The 20,897-nt window shown below is 33.7% G+C and overlaps 2 long non-coding RNA genes across 2 annotated transcripts; one reads left to right on the top strand and one right to left on the bottom strand.

The window, feature by feature from the left end:
- The first annotated feature begins 3,617 nt into the window (after nucleotides 1-3,617).
- Nucleotides 3,618-8,339, top strand: LOC110007507 (uncharacterized). The gene is made up of 2 exons (XR_002281387.2): nucleotides 3,618-4,139; nucleotides 5,735-8,339. It is a non-coding gene; the product is annotated as an uncharacterized LOC110007507 (long non-coding RNA).
- Nucleotides 3,625-8,420, bottom strand: LOC148779893 (uncharacterized). The gene is made up of 2 exons (XR_016045034.1): nucleotides 6,166-8,420; nucleotides 3,625-5,805 (listed from the first exon to the last, which is right to left on the bottom strand). It is a non-coding gene; the product is annotated as an uncharacterized LOC148779893 (long non-coding RNA).
- Nucleotides 8,421-20,897: the final 12,477 nt, after the last annotated feature.

The following is a 20,897-nucleotide window of genomic DNA, read 5'->3' as shown; positions in this document are numbered from 1 at the left end:
TGAATCAAAAGAGGCGCTCACATTGTATAAATGCCATTAGAACTAGCTCAGAAAATTGTGTGAATGTTTGCTACTTGCCACCTGTTCTATTTCTGCCAAATTTGAAGGTAACTTTCTAAAACTGTTAATAGAACCCCCAATATTTTTATGTACATTTAAAACCATTTCCCATCAATAGCTGGAGGCAACAGAAGTTTAGTTTGAAAATACGGTCCGATGTTTTTAGCGATGGCTCCTACCATTTCCCCTCAATAGTTGGAGGCAACTGAAGTTTTGTTTGAAAATACAGTCCCATGTTTCTAATTTCGGACTGTTAACTGTTCTTTTTTTTAATTAAAAATACGGTTCGATGTTAAAAACGTCGGATCACTAATTGTTTTCTTTAGTTATTGAAACTACGGTCTGATTTTAAAAATATCGGACCGTTCATTATTCTTTTTTTTTAATTGAAAATATGGTCCAATTTTGAAAGCATCGGACCGCTTTGAAACGTAACCAAGCGGTTCGAGGTTTCAAAAATCAGTCCTAGGGCAAACTTGCCAAAAAAAATGAAAAGTTTCAAAAAAAAAAAAACACGGTCTGAGGTTTCAAAAATAGGACCACGAGTAAACTTGACAAAAAACTAAAAAAATTCGGAGCTTCCGTCCTTCCGGAGCAATAATGGTCTATATTTGTACCATTTTGTTATAACACTATTAATTTTCCCTTGATATAGAATGGAGTGTCGAAATAGAATTTGTGTAGTCAATCTTAGATAGTTGGAATAAGACTCAGATGATGAAGATATAAATTGAGGGGCTCATGTCGCATTCTTTTACGTTCGGGTTAGGCCATGGCCCACCCAAAACCAATTCCCAAGCGTAGAATATTTTGGGCCGAGCTAGGGCCAGGTCTTGCCCGCCCGTGGCATCCCAAACAATCTCGAAAACCTAGGATTTCCCCATGGTTGAGTGGTCACTCTACTCTCCGCACCACACATTCGCTTTGCAAGTGTCAAGTTACTGAATATTGGGAGTCTTTAGCCTTTAAAACTTCACGTGAACCCTTTCTCTTTGCCCTCACGAGGCCTACTCAAAGAATACGTGAAAAACGGAGGGTGCGAATGGATAGAAATTAGATAGGTGCACGAACACTATGCTCCCTCAGGAACATGGTTTGTTTCTATTCCTTCTCGAGATGATCTACTTTGCGAGGATGCCATACCAAAAAGAAAACTTCAAATTTGGGCTAATAATTATACCTTACCACCGTTTCTGTTCAATGTTGAGGTATTACTTTTAAAAGGGGTAATTAAGAAAAAAAATTTATTGAGATTTATATATATACATATATGCATTAAAGAGGTTATATTATCAAAATTTTGGGTCATAAAACTAATCCTAGGTTAGTTTTTACCCGGAGGGAGTAGAATATCTTTGGCATTAGTTAAAGGATGTGGTTTGTAGAGAACCGAGGCTCTAAACAATCAAAGTAAAGTACACCTTCAAATAGTGTTGAGAAATATAGTTTTAATATTAGAAATGTTTGTGATAGTTTTAAAATATATTTTTATCTCTAATTATAAAAATTTAATGTTTCAAAAATAGTGTAGATCAAACAGATCAATGAAAATTTAAAAATATTGAAAATTGACAATCCAAATATACATTATGAGATACACTATTTCAACTTGCATCTTGAAGTCAGACGATCAATTTGAAGATATTTAGGCATCAAAATAACTTCTTCTAGTGAAATTTTTGACGTGCACCATTGTTTAGAGCCTTGCACTTATATAAACTTTTTTCTTAATTAAATTAGATATTCTTAATCCTTTCTTTAGAAATCAGATCCTCACAAATATAATAATGAACAATTGCGATCCATATTTTTAACGAACAATTCCATGGAGAGAAAATCCCAACACCATGTTATCGGGACCTACAGCTTGTAGGGCTGGCAATAGACCCAGAAGACCCAGGTACACCTGTACATGGTCCGAGTATGGGTCCAAATTTGGACCCAAAGATAGGGTACATGTGCTACTAGGTATTTCAGAGGGTACGAGTATTGGTGGACCCATCTCATACCCGGCCCAAATCCATTTTAAATAAGTGATTGTTTTAGTTATATATAATATATTTAGTATATTAAATTATTAAGTAAATACTAAATAGTGTTTAAGCATTATTTTAAAATTTTAAAATATTATTTATTTTTTAAAAATATGATTAACTACCTAAAATAACCTAACTATAATTAACTTATTAACTAAAGGGTGTGGTTTCTCTAAGATTGCAACCTTAAACAATCCAATTATAGTGCACCTCCAAATTTATCATAACATCTAATATTGGTGTACAAAATTATTAAGATTATCTCAAAATCTATTTTCAAGTCTTACTAGAAAATTTTAAAATCCAAAAATGGTTAAAATTAAACAGATCTATAAACATATAAAAATCTTGAAAATGGACGGTCTAGATAATGTGTTGCAAGATGCACTATATTTGAGATGCAAAATCTTTTTTTTTTTCAAATTCATATATCTTGACATCGAGATGATCAATTAGAGGGTTTTTCAACATTAAAATAACCTTTTTCGATGGATTTTTGAGGTACATCTATAATTCTACATTTGAAGGTTGCAACCTTATATAAACTTTTTCCTTAACTAAAATATGTGGTTTCTATAAGGTTGCGACTTTAAGAAATCAAATTAAGCCCTACCTCCAAATTTTATTATAATATGGAATTTTGGTGTAAAAAATTTTTAAGAATATTTGAAAATCTATTTTCATATCTAGATATAAATTTATAAACTCAAAAACGGGTCAAATTCAAATAGACGGTCTAGATAATGTGTTGTAAGATGCACTATTTCTGGAATTCAAAATCTTTATATATATATTTATATATATATATATATATATCAAGATGATTAATTAGAGGGTTTTTCAACATTAAAACAACATTTTTCAATAGATTTTTGAGGTGCATCTTTGATTCTACATTTTAGGTTGCGACCTTGTATGAACTTTTTCTATATATATATATATCAAGATGATTAATTAGAGGGTTTTTCAACATTAAAACAACATTTTTCAATAGATTTTTGAGGTGCATCTTTGATTCTACATTTTAGGTTGCGACCTTGTATGAACTTTTTCCTTAACTAAAATATAACTGTTACTACTTTACGCCGATTCATGTACCGCTACAGTAAACGTTCAAGGCCTAAATCGAATCTGGGCCGATCTAATAATTACGAATGTCCGATAGTGTTTGAATTTTAATTTTTTTTTACAAATCAAAATCACTTGAAATTTTAGATGTGTGTTCTTAAAAAATAAGCGAATCTACGATAAATATCCAAAAAATATTTTATACGAAAAAATTGATCAAAATACCCTCGAAAAGTTTTAGAGGTATTTTGGTTAGTGTTACAAATTATTTTTTTTATATTTGTTTTAGGTGCCCTCGATGGAAACCATATTTAAAAAACGATTTGAATTTGTAGAAAAAAAAATTAAAATTTAAACACTTACAACTGTAACCGTCAGATCGGGCGAGATTCGATCTGAACGGTTAACATTCAATAACTTTTTCCAATTTTAAAAACCCAACCCTTACCCAAAGGGCCGAAGTCCCCAAATCGTCGTGACATCTCTACTCGGCCACCGCCTCTCTCAGACTTTTAGCTCTCTACCTCTTTCTCTCTTGAACTCTCCCTCTCTCTATTCGACTTTGACCTCTCTCCCTCTCTCAGTCTCCCTACCCAAATCGCCATTATCCCTCTGCTCTGCAACTGCCTCTGTGCCTCCATTCTCTGCATCGTCTAGCAGTATCCGTTCCGATTTTTGGAGCCCCAAAGTTTTTCGATATCATACTCTTAGGAATTGGTTCCTGGAGCTTTCGAAATTTGTTTTCTTTTTCTAGATATTAAGTACCAGAGCTCATAAGTTAGGGTTTGAAGCTTTAGGATCATAATTACTAGGGGTTTGGGGATTAGGGTTTATATTCTTGTGCTCCCAGGAATGTCAAGCTTCATCAATACAGTGGATTCTAAAGAAAGATGTTTTAATGGGAGAAAAGAGGCAACGAATGGCTGAATATGCAGATATATTTGACCCAGAAAGCCAGCTTCAATTGCATTTCAGGTAATTCTATGAAAAGAATTTTATTTTGAATTTTTCTGGATTGTACTAGTAAGTGGGCCTTCATAGCTCAATTTGATGGTTAAAGAGAAAATAAAGGTTGCCTGCTTGATTCATAAGCTTCATGAATTAGGGTTAATGGTTGTATTCAACTGTAATGCTTCAATTCTTCAAAAAAAAGAAAGAATAATTTCAGGTATGAGTCTGGCTACGGGTACGTTCAAATTGGACCCGTCCGGTCTGGGTCAGGACCCATACCCGAACTGTTGCCACCCCTAGCAGCTTGCACGGAGAAAAAAATCATCCAACTTTGGCCAAAGAAACGGATTTCATATAAAAGAAAGAAAATCCTACAGGGAAGTTCTACAAGAAATTATATGAAAATGATTTTTGTATTTTACATACGCCAATTTTTTACGAAAAATTCTATTGGCACTTCCTATGAAACCCGTTGTTAGGTCTTACACGCAGGTAACAAGTTCTATCGAGTTGATTTTCTGAACACTGGTAAAAAGCAAATAAAAACTCATTGTGGTTCCAAATGACCCCGTAAATTTTTTACCTAGGATCCGAACGACACTTGACTCGGAAGGCATCAAATTACGATCAATTAAAGTCGAATCACTTCAGAAGAAAAAAAAAAAAACGATCATCAACTAAAGTGATTAGTAAAGCAGATTCCTTGCCTCTGGCAAGCAAATACGAGACCGCTAAGCTTCTACTTTATTCACACTACGGAGGTGGTCCAAAGGTTCTCCTTTAGCTTTACCATTTCACATTTATTTTTATTTGTCTTCAGTGTTTTTGACACTGAAACCTTGTATCCACATATAAATAATATGATATCCATCAAGCTCTTTGCATCATGATACCAATCTGTTGGCTCCAAATAAAGCTTCCCAATGTAGAAAGACTTCAGTCTAGTTGGCGTCCATATTTTTAATTCATTGTAATAGATTCATTGGGATCAAATTTTAATCCTAATCATGATTAGGGCTCAGTTAGCTAACATAACAAATTAACACAGATTGTGAGTGGAAATATCAAATAATTATGGAAAAGTGTTTTTGTGTGTCAGGGGACGCATTTCTTCAATAGTTTCCCCTGAAACATGTAATCTCCATCATGGAGATGGATGTTGGAAAATGATAATTTCGAAAAGCTTTAAAATCAATGGTGTTAAAATTATGTCAATAATTTTTATTTTTCTGTTTTTAAAATTTATTGGTTTCAAGTTTCTACTTATCATTGTTGAGATTATTATTACTCAAAATTTTGAACCCAAAATTTATATTTAGAATAGATTTTAGAGAGATGACTCATTTGAATAGGTGAGTTGGTCATAGAAACATTATACCATATATAATATTATGGCTGTAAATGCGCCTTTCTTTCTTTTGGGCTTGGATGATAAGACAGCTATTTCCAACCCACCAACTTTGATTCTTATTCTTTATCGCATTTGTATGCAAGTAATATCCTTTCCTTCATGTAATAACATTACGTTATCTTACTTTTAGTGCTCACCTTGGTTTTTCTTGATCGTCTTTTTTACTTTTAGTGCTCACCTTGGTCTTCTTGATCTTCTTTTTGGCTAGAACAAGGAGCCTTCCTTTTGTTCACCTCGGATTCATTTTTGGCTAAGACAAGGAGCTTTCCTTCTGTTCACCTTAGTTACTTCCATCTTCCTCTTGGCCAAAAGAAAGAACTTCACTTTTGTTCACCTTGGTTTTGTTCTCTTGAAATCTCACGACAAGGTGGAGGATCTAAAAATTGAGAATGAACAATTCAAGCATTGAATTCCAATTTTGGAGGCAAATATTGAAGCAGTACAAAGAGATGGAAACGATGCCATGAGTGAAGTGCAAGGGTGGTTCAACAGAGCACAAGATGAAGCAAAGGAATTAGTTTCAAGATACTATCAAAAGTGCTTCACCAAGTCAGGTAGACGTGTAACAAAGAAACTTGCAAATCACCTCTCAAATCCATGAAAAAAATGAAGTCAACTGGAGAGTGGATCAAGGATTACCATTGGGGATGGAGATGTCTACAACTTCTACATGTCAGTCAACTTTTGTTAGACTGCTTGAGTAATGATAAATTGGGTGCGATTGGCATTCATGGCATGGGCCGTATCGGGAAGACAACTATCATGCATAAGATCAACAACGACTTCTTAGAAACTCGAGAGTTCAAAGATCTCAGCATGATAAGATTTTAAAAAAAAACTCATTTCACCTAAACTCGGCTGCTTGGATATCTCTTCAAATCCCACGAGAAGGTGGAGGATGGAAAAGCCTTTAAGAAGGGCAAATCCTACTAAAAAGTGGAAGATACGAGAAGGTGGAAGATGGCAACGCTAAAATACGAGAAAGTGGAAGATGGCAACGTTAAGATACGAGTAGGTGGAAGATGGCAACGTTATAATATGAGAAGGTGGAAGATGACAACGCTTTATGAGTGAAGCGCAAGGGTGGTTCAAAAGTTAAGGTTTGGTTCAAAAGATTTGGAAAACCTGAACAAGTATTGTTTTGGAGGGCTTTGTTGAAATTGCTTCTCCAATTAAGTAAGTAAGGTAGGTCGGGTAGACATGCAACAAAGAAACTATTACAAATCACTTTTGAAATCAATGAAGAAAATAAGTCGGGTAGGTCGGTTAGACATGCAACAAATAAACTATTACAAATCACGTCTGAAATCAATGAAGAAAATGACAAATCACCTCTGAAATCAATGAAGAAAATGATGTCAGTGGGAGCATAGATCAAGATCTCCCTTGGGGATGAAGATGTCTACAACTTCCACATCAAGTCTCTCAACTTTGGAGAGAAATCATCCTCATTGGGGATGGAGATGCCTACAACTTCCACAACACGTCTATCAACTTTTGATAGAAATCATCCTAAGAAAATGATGGATCAAGATTGGATCAAGATCGCCACAACACGTGTATCAACTTTTGATAGAAATCATCCTAAGAAAATGATGGATCAAGATCGCCATTGGGGATGGAGATGCCTACAACTTCCACAACAGGAAATCATCCTAAACTGCTTGAATAATGGTAAATTGGGTGTGATTGAATTGGCATAATTGTCGATGATGAAGGGAAGATTGCAGGGAGATTGCTTACTAGTTTAAGCAAACAAAGATTCATGCTCATCTTAGATGACTAGTAGGAAAAGCTGGATTTAAATGCTAGATAGCCAAACCTACAAAACAGATCCAAGGTTGTATTAACCACCCATTGTTAAGAGTGTATAATGAGCTGGCCACTGACCATGAAATTAATAACCACCCGATTGTTAAGATTGTACAATAGATGGCCACTGACCACGAAATTAATGTGGAGGTTTGAATAGAGGAGGAAGCATGGAATTTGTTTGGTGAGAAAACAAGAAATGTGGTAGACCTGCCCACTATAGCATGAGATGTTGTCAAATAATGTGGAATGAGTGGGAAGGATAATGTGTTTGTGGAAGGATGCACAAAGATCAAGGATGCACTAAGATCGTTGTGGCATTCAACAATGGAGATATATGGCACGGAGCCTCGAGTATTCTGGCCATCGCTATGAACAATCAGAAGATGGAAACATTAGGCAATGTTTCCTGTATTGCTCTATTTAGAGTACCATGAAATTAAAAAAGATGAGTTGGTTGAGTATTGGATAGGCGAGGGGGATCTAGACGGAGTTGATAGTTTAGAGTGTGCTAGAAACAAAGGCACGGTCTAAGAAGTTGATCAACTCGTGCATGATAGAGAGTTGCCAGAGATGATGGTGGGGTGAAGCTTCACAAAATGATCTAGGATATTGCTGTACACATCGGCTCAAGACGGTGGGAGTTTTTTTGTGGAAGCAGGATTGGGATTGAAAGAAGCACACATGTATGAAGAATGGGGAGATGCTCGACTCATATCGCTAATGAGTAGTGATATAGAGAGATTTCCGAATCAGCCAATATGTCAAGCCCCCACAACATTGATATTCAAAGAAAACAGGAAATTGAATTAGTCTTCTTTGAATGCATGGAAGCCCTAAATGTGCTTGATCTCAGCGAAAGTAGTATCCACTCGTTGCCACGATCATTATCCAACTTGAAAAATCTCCATCACTTTTGTCTATGTGATTGTGCAATGGGAAATTCTTGTGTAAACTCTAACTCACTCTTAAGAAGATTATGTTGATGTTTGCTTGGTCTATTCCATGGCTGGATGAATATCCAATTGACTTCTATCTTACAATGCTTCAACATGAATATTATCAAAAAAAAAAAAAAACAACGTTTCGACATGAAGAGCTTACATTAGGAACATTCAAAAGCTCGTCCTGATCTTGCTTGGTTACTTGGAAGTGGAGTGGCTTGAGTCCTGCCCTAGTCCACAAAGGGTAGAGAAAATCCAAGAAAGTTAGAAAAATATAAATAATTGAATTAAGAAAAAAAGGGTTCAATTTCCATCAAACATCAACCATCGATTTTGAAGAGATCGTAAATTTTCAAAATGGGGCTAAAAAATTGCCCAAATAGTCAGTCTACAAAATCTGTGAAATCTCGTTATTTTTCTTGAATCTAAATCAAGTCTAGTGAAAGTCGTGGTGACCAAATTCTCACTTCAAAAAAAGACTTTTTGGTGCATCTACCCTAGTTTTCATGAGATTTAGAACTCAAATTCCAAATCACCGCAAATCCAGCTTTGCCTCAAATCCATAATTCAGAGCTTTGAAAACAATAGACAATCTTTAAAGAATTAAAATGCCATTCAACAAGAAGAGTACAAGATGAACAATTGTTAATATTCAAAATTCAACTTTATTTCTTTCATATTTGTGATCTGTGGTGGTTGAGATGAGAGACCAATGGAGTTTTGGACGCATAATCCGTTAGGTTTCAACTGTCCTCTTAGATGCCAAAAGATCGACCCTAAAAATTGGATCCCATTAGGATCATATGCTTAATTTGATAGAAACAAAATCAGCAAGAGTACTAACCACAATATGAGTACGAAAACTAAACCATAAAAAGACGTACAAAACAAAGACAGATTTATATAGATCACCTCATAAGGCTACATCTACGGGGCATTGATAAACTGAGATCTATCATACTGATGAGAATTACATTATATATGCTATGACACAAAATTTAGACCCATGCCTAGACCCGAGATCAGGCCTACCCATGGGTCCAAGTTTTGGACCCAGAATTGATCTTTCGGATCCAAAATTTTGACCTATAACCGGAACCGATGTTAGGTCTACCTTTGAGTCCCAAGTCTGGTCGGGTCCATTGCCACCCCTACCATAGACCGCTCGCATTAATCCGAGCTATCAAATGGTTTAGTGACTTTCCACCTCCCTATAGTTGGAAAAAACCCGCGGTTTCTTATTCCCTAATTTTTCTTGATAGATCTGACTATGGACAGTGACTGGTTTAGATATTCCTCTCTCTTGACCACAAGACTTGCTCATTTCTGGTGCTGATCTACTAACTAGGATATAATTGGGGATTTTTTCCAGTATTTTTAGATTATTTCCTACTGTTCGGACTATGGTTTACGGTGTCCATGGGATCACGGATCTAGGTGTGCGCATATGCTTATGTGTAAATATTGGAGTATGTAATTTATATATGGAAAAAGTTTATATAAGGTTGTAACCTTAAAATGTAGAATTAATGATGCACCTCAAAAATCCACTGTAAAAGGTTATTTTAATATTGAAAAACCTTTTAATTGATCATCTCGATATTGAGGTGTACAAATATATATATATAAAAGATTTGCATCCCATAAATAGCACATCTTGCAATGCATATCGAGGTGTACGAATATATATATAAAAAAGATTTGTATCCCATAAATAGTACATCTTACAATGCATTATCTACACCATCCATTTTCAAGATTTTCATATGTTCATAAATGTACTTGATTTTAACCATTTTTTGGAGTTTAAGATTTTATAATTAGATATGAAAATAAATTTTCAAATAATCCCAAGATGATAAAATTTGGAGGTGAGCCTTGATTTGCAAATAATCCCAAAAATGCTTTACACCAAAATTATAAAATTATATGTTGATAAAATTTGGCGGTGAGCCTTAATTGGATTTTTTAAGGCTTATACGAACCTTATAGAAACCACATCCTTCATATATATATATATATATATATATATATATATATATTAAAAAAAATATATAAAATCTTATAGAAACTACACCTTTTATATATATATAAGGAAAAGTGTTGACTTAACAATTGAGTCCTAGATGTCTCTCTTTATCGATTTGGAAAAATGTGGACACATCCTTCATATATATATATATATATATATATATAAATATATATATATATATATTAAAAAAAAATATAAAAACTTATAGAAACTACACCTTTTATATATATATAAGGAAAAGTGTTGACTTAACAATTGAGTCCTAGATGTCTCTCTTTATCGATTTGTAAAAATGTGGACTACCAATTATGCTGATTGTGATATGGTCAGCCCTTGGAAACTACTGTATGTAAGGAATACGTAAGGAGACGTGTCGATACGTACTGCCCTTTTTAGCTTCCCTACTAAACACTCTTGACACGTATCGCGTATATATGTTAAAGTGCAAGCGGTGTGTATAAAGCCGAGGCTTTAAACAATCAAAGTGAGACACACCTTCAAATAGTCTCGAGATTATATATATATTGCCAAGGGAATTCTTGAAAAATAACTTGAAATCGAAAGAATTTCAATTGAAATTTTCAGGTGTAAAAAACAAAAAAAAGTGAAAAGTTTTGCACCAGATCTCTTCAATACCATAGGACAATCAAACAAATTGACTTGCGCATCTTGTAGATGTTTGACCATGATGATTTAGAAACAAGTTTGGTCTGTTTCTTCCAAAAAGAAGAAAGCAATCGATGGTTTGGCATATTTGTTAAAGAGAAAAAGAAGACTGCATATATTTTTTTTTTTTTACCAAAGTTACAGTTTTATGGATAACTACAAAAAAAAAAAAATACATCATCACAAATGATAAAAGAAGGGATTGATGCCCCACTCTTTGCGAACAAATTAGCAATACTATTTGCTTCTTAATAAATATGAAAAAAAGAAATCGAAACAGTAGCTACCAAATCCATCACTTGCAACCCACATGTACCAAAGTTCCTAAAGGACTCTTTGTTCCTTATTGCACTATCCGATTACATTCAAGGAATCCCCTTTAAACGTGCAGCTACATTCCATATTCTTGCTGATGAAAATCTTCAAGCCATAAAGCAACGCACTCAGTTCTACAAAATTTGCCGTAGCAGAACCTATTGGACCAGCATAGGTAAACAAAATATTACCATAGCAATCATGCATCACACCTCTAATTCTTATCAGTCATGGGTTGCCTAAAAAACTACCATCAAAGATAAGCTTTAAACTTCCTAGACACGAAGCTATCCAAATGCATCTTGGTCTAGTGCTACCAGAGCTAAGATAAAATAGATTACGCAGGTTAGCTACCACATCCACCTTAACCTTAGATATACCCCATCCCTCTTTATTAACTGACAACCAATACCATATAGAATATTTAGTGGTATGGATCAGTTTATCAAAAAGAGTAGCAATCCCTTGAAAGGTCCTTATATTTCTTTTCTTCCAAACCTCCCAAAGTATCACCCCTAATGCAATCTTCCACACTACTCTTCTCGTCTTAGGAAGAAAAGGTAATTTCAACGTTGAAACAATTCCCGCCACATTTTGAGGAAGCACCATTTGTATCCCTACACTATCTAAAAGCCGGTACTAGATTCTCACCGTAAAGGGGCAATGAATAAAAAGATACGCACCATTCTCTCCATCCTCCTTACACAGCAAGCAGACATTCGGGAGAATTTTCCCCCTTTTAATCAAGTTATCAATGGTCAGAACTTTATCCTGCGCTGCTAACCAAATAAAAACTTGAACTTTATGTGGAGTCGACCATTTCTAGATTTGAGCAATGTATGTGTAAGACAACCTCTACCGATCATGAAAAAAAATGTTATAACATTATCCTGCACTGCTAACCAAATAAAAACTTGAACTTTATGTGGAGTCGACCATTTCTAGATTTGAGCAATGTATGTGTAAGACAACCTCTACCGATCATGAAAAAAATGTTATAACATGATTTGATAGTGAAGACACCATCACTCTCAATTTCCCATATCATCTCATCCTCTGCATTTTGAGATAAATATACATTATCCAACATCTCCATGAGTTGCCATCATTGGGCTAACAACACATTATTCAATTGGCTAGAAGCCAAAAGAATGTTCCACGAGCAACTCTGACCCCTCCTTTCTACAGCCTCACTAACCTTTAAGTTGGGCGTAGTCACTGGCCTGAACAAATCTGAAAATACTCTCTTCAAAAGATAATCCCCAAGCCACTTATGATGCCAAAAAGAAACTATGCATCACAACCAACTTTCCATCTAAACTATCCTGATATCATTGGCTTGCAATTGAAGATATTGTAATATATCCATACCATATTTGGAACATAAAACTTGGTACCAAAGATTTATCATTCAAGTGGAGGTTGCGCCACCACCATTTGCATAAAAGGGCTTGGATGAAAATTTTGATCTTCTGAATAGCCAGACCTCCTTCCGCTTTGGGGTGCATACTCTATCTCACCTCAAAAGATGAAATTTTCTCATCTCACCATAGGAAACCCAAAGAAAATCCCTCATCATCTTTTATAATCTTTTTGCAATCGAAGCAAGTATGTTAATCAACAACATTTGATATATAGGAAGGTTGGATAAACATGACTGCAATAACGTTACTCTCCCTCCCAAAGACAAATATTTCGGCTTCCACAGATCAAGTTTAAGTTGGACTCTTTCAATTACCTTATTCCAAACTGTTAGAGAAAGTTTAGAATTCGAGATGGGTATTCCAAGGTATATAACAGGGAAAGTATTAACTTTACACCCCCATCACATTTGCCAAATTATCTACCACAGTCTGTGAGCAATTGATGCCAATCATTGATGACTTGTGAAAGTTAACTTTCAAACCCAGTGTCACCTCACAACATTCCAAAAACCTAGCAATGTTCTTCACCTAAAGGATCTCAGCATCACAAAAATGAGAGTATCATATGCATATTGCAAGTGGGAGATAGTCATAACTGCATCCGCAATCTTAAAGCCCGAGAAATGACCCACTCTTTCGACCTTACGCAACATCAAACTGAAGCAATTAGCATAGATGGTAAATAGGAAAGGAGAAAGTGGATCTCCTTGATGGAGTCCCCTTGATGCATTGAAGAAGCCAACATGTCTCCCTTTAAAGAGCACCGAAAAATGAGCAGAGGAGAGGCAGCCATAAATCCAACTCTCCTACATCTATCTCCAAAGCCAATCACCTTCATAATTTCTAACAATGCCCCACATTCCACTATATCATAGGCCTTCTCCATGTCTAACTTCAACATTACGCCAAGCTTTTTACTCAACACCCGAGAATGGATGCATTCTTGCGCTATCAGCAATTTGTCGATCCTTAATAAAGGTTGATTGCGTACTGGAAATGAGGAGAGGAATGACAACTTTCAACATTTCGGTCAACACTTTAGCAATTAATTTATAAAGGCTAGTAAGCAAGCAGATCAGTCTACTATCAGAGATTTTTGATACTACCATCTTTTTGGGAATCAGAGCCAGAAAAGTAGAATTTACTCCTCTAAAAATATGCCTCGTAATCATGAATCTTATTACCAACTCCAGAAGTTCACCTTTAACCAAGTTCCAAAATTTTTGGAAAAAAACTAATGGGAAACCATCTGGTCTAGGCACTTTATCACCTGACAAGGCAAAAACTGCCTGTTGTACCTCCTTAATAGTTACCTCTCTTTTCAGCTGACACTTCAAATGGTCAAGAAGTACTTTAAAAGGTACTCAACCAAATTTTGAGGTAAATTTCACTTCTTTTGTAAAAATCTTCTTGAAATAATTCATAACTGCTTGTTCCATTGCCTGATCATTTTTAGAATCAATCCCTAGAATGGCTAATCCAAATATATCATTATGTCTTCTCCTTGCACTAGTACTAACATGAAAAATTTTGATATTGAGGTCTCCTTCTTTTAGCCACTTGGATCGAGACATTTGCCTCCAATATATTTCTTCAGCTCTTCTAAGATCATTCAACTCCTTCAACTTCTTACTCTGATCCATAAGAAAATGTTATGTCATAACACCATCTACTTGAATGCTTTGATCTAACTCTTCAATATCAATTAAGACATTTTCCATTTTAGCTTTGATATCAAAATTGTTTTCGTTCTTCCATGCAATAAATTTGTGTTCGATACTGAACGACTTTATTCTAAAAAAACAAAGTACCAATGCGCAACTCAAATCTCACTTGGTTTGGTTGAATTTGATCAATGTTGGGGCTTAATATAGTTCAAAGCTAAATTATTTTGAGCTTGAAATGATCAAAATTAAAAAAAATTGTAGTATAAAGCTATAACAGGAAAAAGAAAGAAAGAAATAGCATTATTTTTGGAAAACGTTTACATATGGGTGAGGCCCTAAACAATCAAATTATGGCGCACCTCAATAATTCATTAGAAAATGTTGTTTTGATGATGAAAAACCTTAAAATTTGATCATCTTGTCCTCAACATGTACCGACATGAGAAAAAATAGATTTCAAGTCTTAGAAATAATACATCTTGTAATGCATTATCTAGACCATCAATTTTCAAGATTTCAAGTGTTCATAAATTTGATTGATCTACACTAATTTTAAATTTTAAATTTTATAATTAGAGGTGAAAATAAGTTTTTAGTCTATCATAAAGATTTATGATACTAAAACAACATATTTCGGTACTATTTGAAAGTGTGCCCTACTTTGATTGTTTAGGGCCTTAGCCCTACACAAACCACCCTTATTCTCTTGGGTATGGTTTTTTTGTTTGCTGGGGGGCGTGGTTTTGCACTCCTCAAATGGATTGGAGGTGTTGTCCACAAGAGTTGGCGATCCATGTAGGAAAAGGCAATTCCCAATACAATATAGGAATCAAGTGGATTCCTAATGATTCTCAATCTGAACTGGGTGATTCCAACTTAAATCTACAAATCTTAAAATATTTGTCATTATGAAAGGGATAGGACCAACCATGTTGCAGAAATATGACTCCAAACCAGCCTAAAAAAAAATTTGTTTGAACTTAGCATATATTTGGGCCTACAACTTAGTTGCAGCATTATTTATGTATGAATCCTATTGATGTGCTATATTTATTTATGGATTCTGCATTCAGAAACTATAGGGCTTGTGGAACCAAGAACTCAGGGGAGTTAAATATTTTGTAGGTCAATCTCTCACTGAACATTTCTATTTCATGGCAAGTTAAATCAGCCCTAAACCGAACTTTGGAACTTTATTTTCTCATTTAAATGTTCTCCATGATGTCATAATGTAGTTATTGTAACCTAGATTACAAAAGATCTTCATCTTCAGTTATTTTCCTTCAAAAAAATCCAAATTGTAGCACTAACGACCCCATGAGCCTTTTTTAAGAGTAATGAATATTATTATAAATAAAAGTGAATACAACATAGTTAAAATAATAAAGTAGATACAAGCATAGAGTCCAACGAGACTCATTTCTTGGCTAAATCATCAGCAATAGAATTTGCTTCTCTATAGACTTGATGAAAGGCAACAATCACATCCGAAGATAACTCAATCACTCTATACAATATGGTTAAAAGTCGCCTAGGAGGTTTTGACAAACCTTTACACCAAGGAATGACATTATGGAAGTCTCCTTCAATGAACAAATTATTCACCATACCTCACTCCCTGTAGATAAGTAAACCTTGTAGCAAAAATTCCAAGTCCGCATGATTAGCAGTAACTCCCCACAAGACCCTGCATAACAAACTATCTGACCCTTGTGATTGTAACAAACACCCCCAACTCTTGAGGGCCCAGGATTTCCAAAAGAAAAGCCATCAAAATTTAGTTTCATCCGGTCCATTGCTGCTGGAATCCAAGCACATCGTGGCCCCACCTTAATAGGTCTTTGCAAAACTAATTTATCAAAGTTTTGTTCAATATTGGTCCTAGAAATCCCCCAACCCGCCTTTGAAATGCTAAACTAACTCCATGCACAAAAATTAAATTTCCTTTTTAATTCATGCAATCCTATAGCTAGGCCATCAAAGGTACGCATATTCCTTTCTAGCCCAAAAATATCCCACAATAAACTACCTATCTTTATAAGCCCAAAATATCCCATAATAAACTGCCTATCTTTAGAAGCCCAAGAATCTTTAGATAACTCATTAAGAAACTAGTCGAGGAAGGAATAGGTAAAGGCATCCCTATATTCCGTATCACCTAACACCATAAATGATAGGTATAAGGGCAATATAAAAATAGATGATCTACAGTTTCATCATCTTGCTTGCAAAAAAAGACAGGCATCAATGATAATCTATCCTCTTTTTCTTTAATTATCAATCATTAATATTTCTTTTTGTGACAAAATCCATATAAAAACTTGTACCTTATGGGTATAGCCCATTTCCAGATGTCCTTTAGAAGAGAGTGGTTCCATCTATCCCTTTTGTTTCCAAATCCCAAACAGCCATATCTTTTGCATTTTGTGAAAGATAAAACCATCCACTGTATTGAGTATATTAATATATTGGTTCACCACAATATTAGGAATAGAATTATAAAGACTATTAATATTCTAGACCACAGATAACCGTTCTTTAAGACCCACGTCATTAACCTTAGCCATAGGAAATGAACTTCTGAGAAAAACATCTGGATATAACCATTTAAAAGATACATCTAAAGCCCATTTTGAATTCCAAAACAATATTTAATCACCCTTTCCAACTAGCCATCGTAAATAAGAGAGAGCAAAATGGCGCATAAAAGAGATTGCCCGCTACATATAAGATTATTCTCCCCTTTGTCTAGGTGCAATAATAAGATTACAAGGGTCCACACCATATTTTGCTTGAAGTACATTCTTCCACAAACACTTTTCATTTTGCATTGCTCTCGACCACCATTTTGCAAACAGAGTTTGATTTACATATTTTAAACTTCTAATTCCCAACCCCCTTTCAATTTTTGGAGTACATACTCTATCCCAACTTATAAGATGATATTTCCTCACATCTCTATCAGAGTCCCATAAGGAATTCCTCATCAATCTCTCTACTTGGTTAATAACATCACCCAACATACTTAATAAAGGCACCTGGTAGAGAGGCAGATTAAATAAGGACAACTTTATCAAAGTACCTCTACCTAAAAGAGATAAGTGTTTTGATTTTCAAATGTCTAACTTCTGATCTGCCCTTTTGATAATTGGATCCCATACAGCCTTGGTAGCGTGCAATCAGATAAAGGCATTCCAAAATATGTAATTGAAAAGCATTCCACTTTACACTTCAAAATCTTAGCAAGATAATTCACCACTATATTTTGGCATCCCACACCAATTATTGATGTTTTTCTAAAACTTATTTTGAGGTTCAAAGTGAATTTGCAACATCTGAGGAACCTTCTAATAGTCATTATCTAATTCACATCTTCCCCACAAAATAAGTGTCATCTGCAAATTGTAAATGAGAAATAATATGCCCCATATTATTAATTCGAGATCCAGAAAAACCATTACGAAAAACCACATTATTTACCATCAAACTAAAGGCCTCACCAACAAGAGTGAATAAGAAATGGAAGAGAGGATCCCCTTGCCTAATTCCTCTTGTAGTTTTAAAAAAGCTTTGAGACTATCATTCAACAAAATTAAAAGGTAAGCCGATGAAAGACACCCAGAAATCCATTTTCTCCAATTCAAATCGAAACCCATTCTGTATAATATTTCATCAAAAATACCCCATTCCACTGTATCATAAGCCTTCTCCATATCCAGCTTGACCAATACGCCTGGTATGCCACTTTCTACTCTAGCATGAACACATTCTCGTGTGATCAATACACCATCCATTATCATTCTCCCCTTAATAAATGCATATTGATTGTCAAATATAACAATAGGAAGAACACTTTTTAATCTTTTCGCCAAGACCTTAGAAATAATCTTGTATAAGCTAGTTAACAAACTGATTAGCCGAATATCATTAATATCGTTGATTTTTTTTTAATCAAAGTAATAAATGTGGAATTAATTCCTTTATTCAGTTTATTGCTCTGCATAATTCATTAACCATTCATAAAAGTGCATCTTTTAGTAGTGACCATATAAAAATTAATAAAGGAAATCCATGAGGTCATGGTGTTTTATCACTTGGAAGTGCAAATACTACATTCTTTAGTTCCTCCATATCAACCCGATCAACCCCCATGAGCCTTAACAATAAAGAAATAGAGTGGAATATCAATGTTAACATAGGATTTATTTGATACTAGACATTAACATTCAAATCATCCAAAAGAACCATTTCCTTTGACTTGAAAAAACACCAGGTTTGGTGATTCTTGATTTTAATGAATATTCCATCTGGATTAGATGAGAGGTAAGACTAGTCATAATGAAACTCAAGTTTAAGGGCGTAGGAGAGGATTTCATAGCACAGTATTATACATACGAATAAAAGGTCAAATGAGATAAAAATGGCTCTGAAAAGTAAAGCTCATCATGACCATAATTAGAAGCCTCCTTTTAAAACATGATTTTTTTAAAAAAATAAGTCTTTGATTTTTTTTATATTGGTAAAGAGCTTTGAGTTTTTTAAAAGATCTTAAAAATTTTAATTTTTTTTAACAATCCATATTTTATCTTCATTAAAAAAAAAAAAAAGTCTTCCAAAAAAATGATTTTTTCATTAACTCAATATTATTGAATAATAGTTTAAAAATTAGCACATTAATAGAGGGAATAAATTAATAATTTTTATATAATAAAAACTCCATCAAAAAATTTATCAATAAGACTCCTTAAAAAAACTGTACTAAAAAATACAAGCAATATAGTCCTCAAAAAATAAGATATCAAAACGAGCATATATCTCAAAATAATAAGAAGAGTTAGAAGAATAGTAACCCAATGAAAAAACTTCCTTTTTTTTTTTCCTTAAACCCAAAGCATCCTTATAAAGAGTGAGAGAAAAATTCAATGATAATAAAGATTGAGGCAACTAAGAATTCCACGTGAGATTCAAATTTGCTTAAGCATTTTGTTGCTTTCTTCATGCATAGAAAAGTTTTATTAATTACATTTTATTTTTTATTTTTTTATTTCATTGGAGTATACAACATAGCATTTTAGATGGATTACTATTTTACATATTTGGATTTTTGTGTTTTGTTTTAGTTAAATGTAATCCTATACTAATGATATTTTTTTTTTTTTTCTTTGAACAATAATCCTATACCTTGGTTTATAGTTTTTGTTATTTACTAATGTAGTTTTCATGTTTATTATTGTTGTTATTGTTTCATCTTATGCTCCCAATATAGATCTATGATATTTTGTGTTGCAATAACGAAGTAAGTATTGTCGTTGGATTTATTGAAGTTTGGACAAATAGTTGTCAAGCATTATTCTAATGACACTAGATAAGGACATAAAATTATTGTTCAATGGCTTTAATATATCTATACAATAACTGCAAATTACAATCTTATATTGTGTCATTCTTACATATCCAATTTTTTCATTCCATGTTTTTGAGCCATATCATAAATATTCACGATTCTATAACTTACTTTTTTTTGGGTGATTAGTATTTTTTCCTCCATCTTTTTTAAATAAAAACTTATTTATTACCAATATTTTGTTTTGTCAGTAAATTATTATTCCCTGACTTGCAAACTATGATAATGACACTATCTATTGTAAGAGCTCGTGAAGAGCAAAATCACCAGCCTATAACCCTACTACAATTAGTGCTAAGTTGATTAAAGAAAAGGGCGAGCTTTCTATACTTCTTCTACAGCATAAAACTTATATGATTTTTATTTTTTTTTCTATACACTATTTTGACAACAAATTTTGGACGTCCAATCCTCTATTAAACTTGCACTAGCGAAAAATATAATATATATATATATATATATATATATATATATATATATATATATATATATATATATATATATATATATATATATATATATATATATATATATATATATATATATATATATATATATATATATATACATATATACATATATATATTTTCAATGAAATAAAATGACCAAAATACCTTTGAAAGATTTTAAGGGTATTTTGGTCATTATATTTTATCGAAAAATTATTTTAAATATTTTCATAGGTGCGCCCCAACGAGAAGATGGCACGTACCAAATTTCATATTCATACAATTTGTATAAAAAAATATAAAAATAAAATACTTTGAGACGTCGGATCTAAGAGCAAATAGTGAGTGGCTCTGTGCCGCCTCAAGAATTTACAATACTGATATTCCTGAGGTGTGACAGTCAAAACATATATACATCTCTTGATAGGACAAATTTACAATAGCGAATTCTTACAAAGTAACAAAAGAAAGTTTAAGCACAACTACAATATTTTCCAGAGTTGATCCTGACGAGCACTCAAAATGAAGCCGCAGTTATCCGGAAAAAATGTTTACCATAATTTGATGAGTTTGGCTACTCAGTAAGTGATCATCATAATCCTAAAAATAATTATGGTTAAAAGATATCAATACTTTCAAAAAGGAGATCTATTAACAG

Source organism: Amborella trichopoda, chromosome 11, assembly GCF_054954075.1.
Source record: "Amborella trichopoda isolate Santa Cruz 75 chromosome 11, AtrichopodaSantaCruz75HAP2 v2.0, whole genome shotgun sequence".
Lineage (NCBI taxonomy): Eukaryota > Viridiplantae > Streptophyta > Magnoliopsida > Amborellales > Amborellaceae > Amborella > Amborella trichopoda.
Note: the sequence above shows the minus strand (reverse complement) of the source record. Positions and strands in the feature narration are given on the sequence as shown.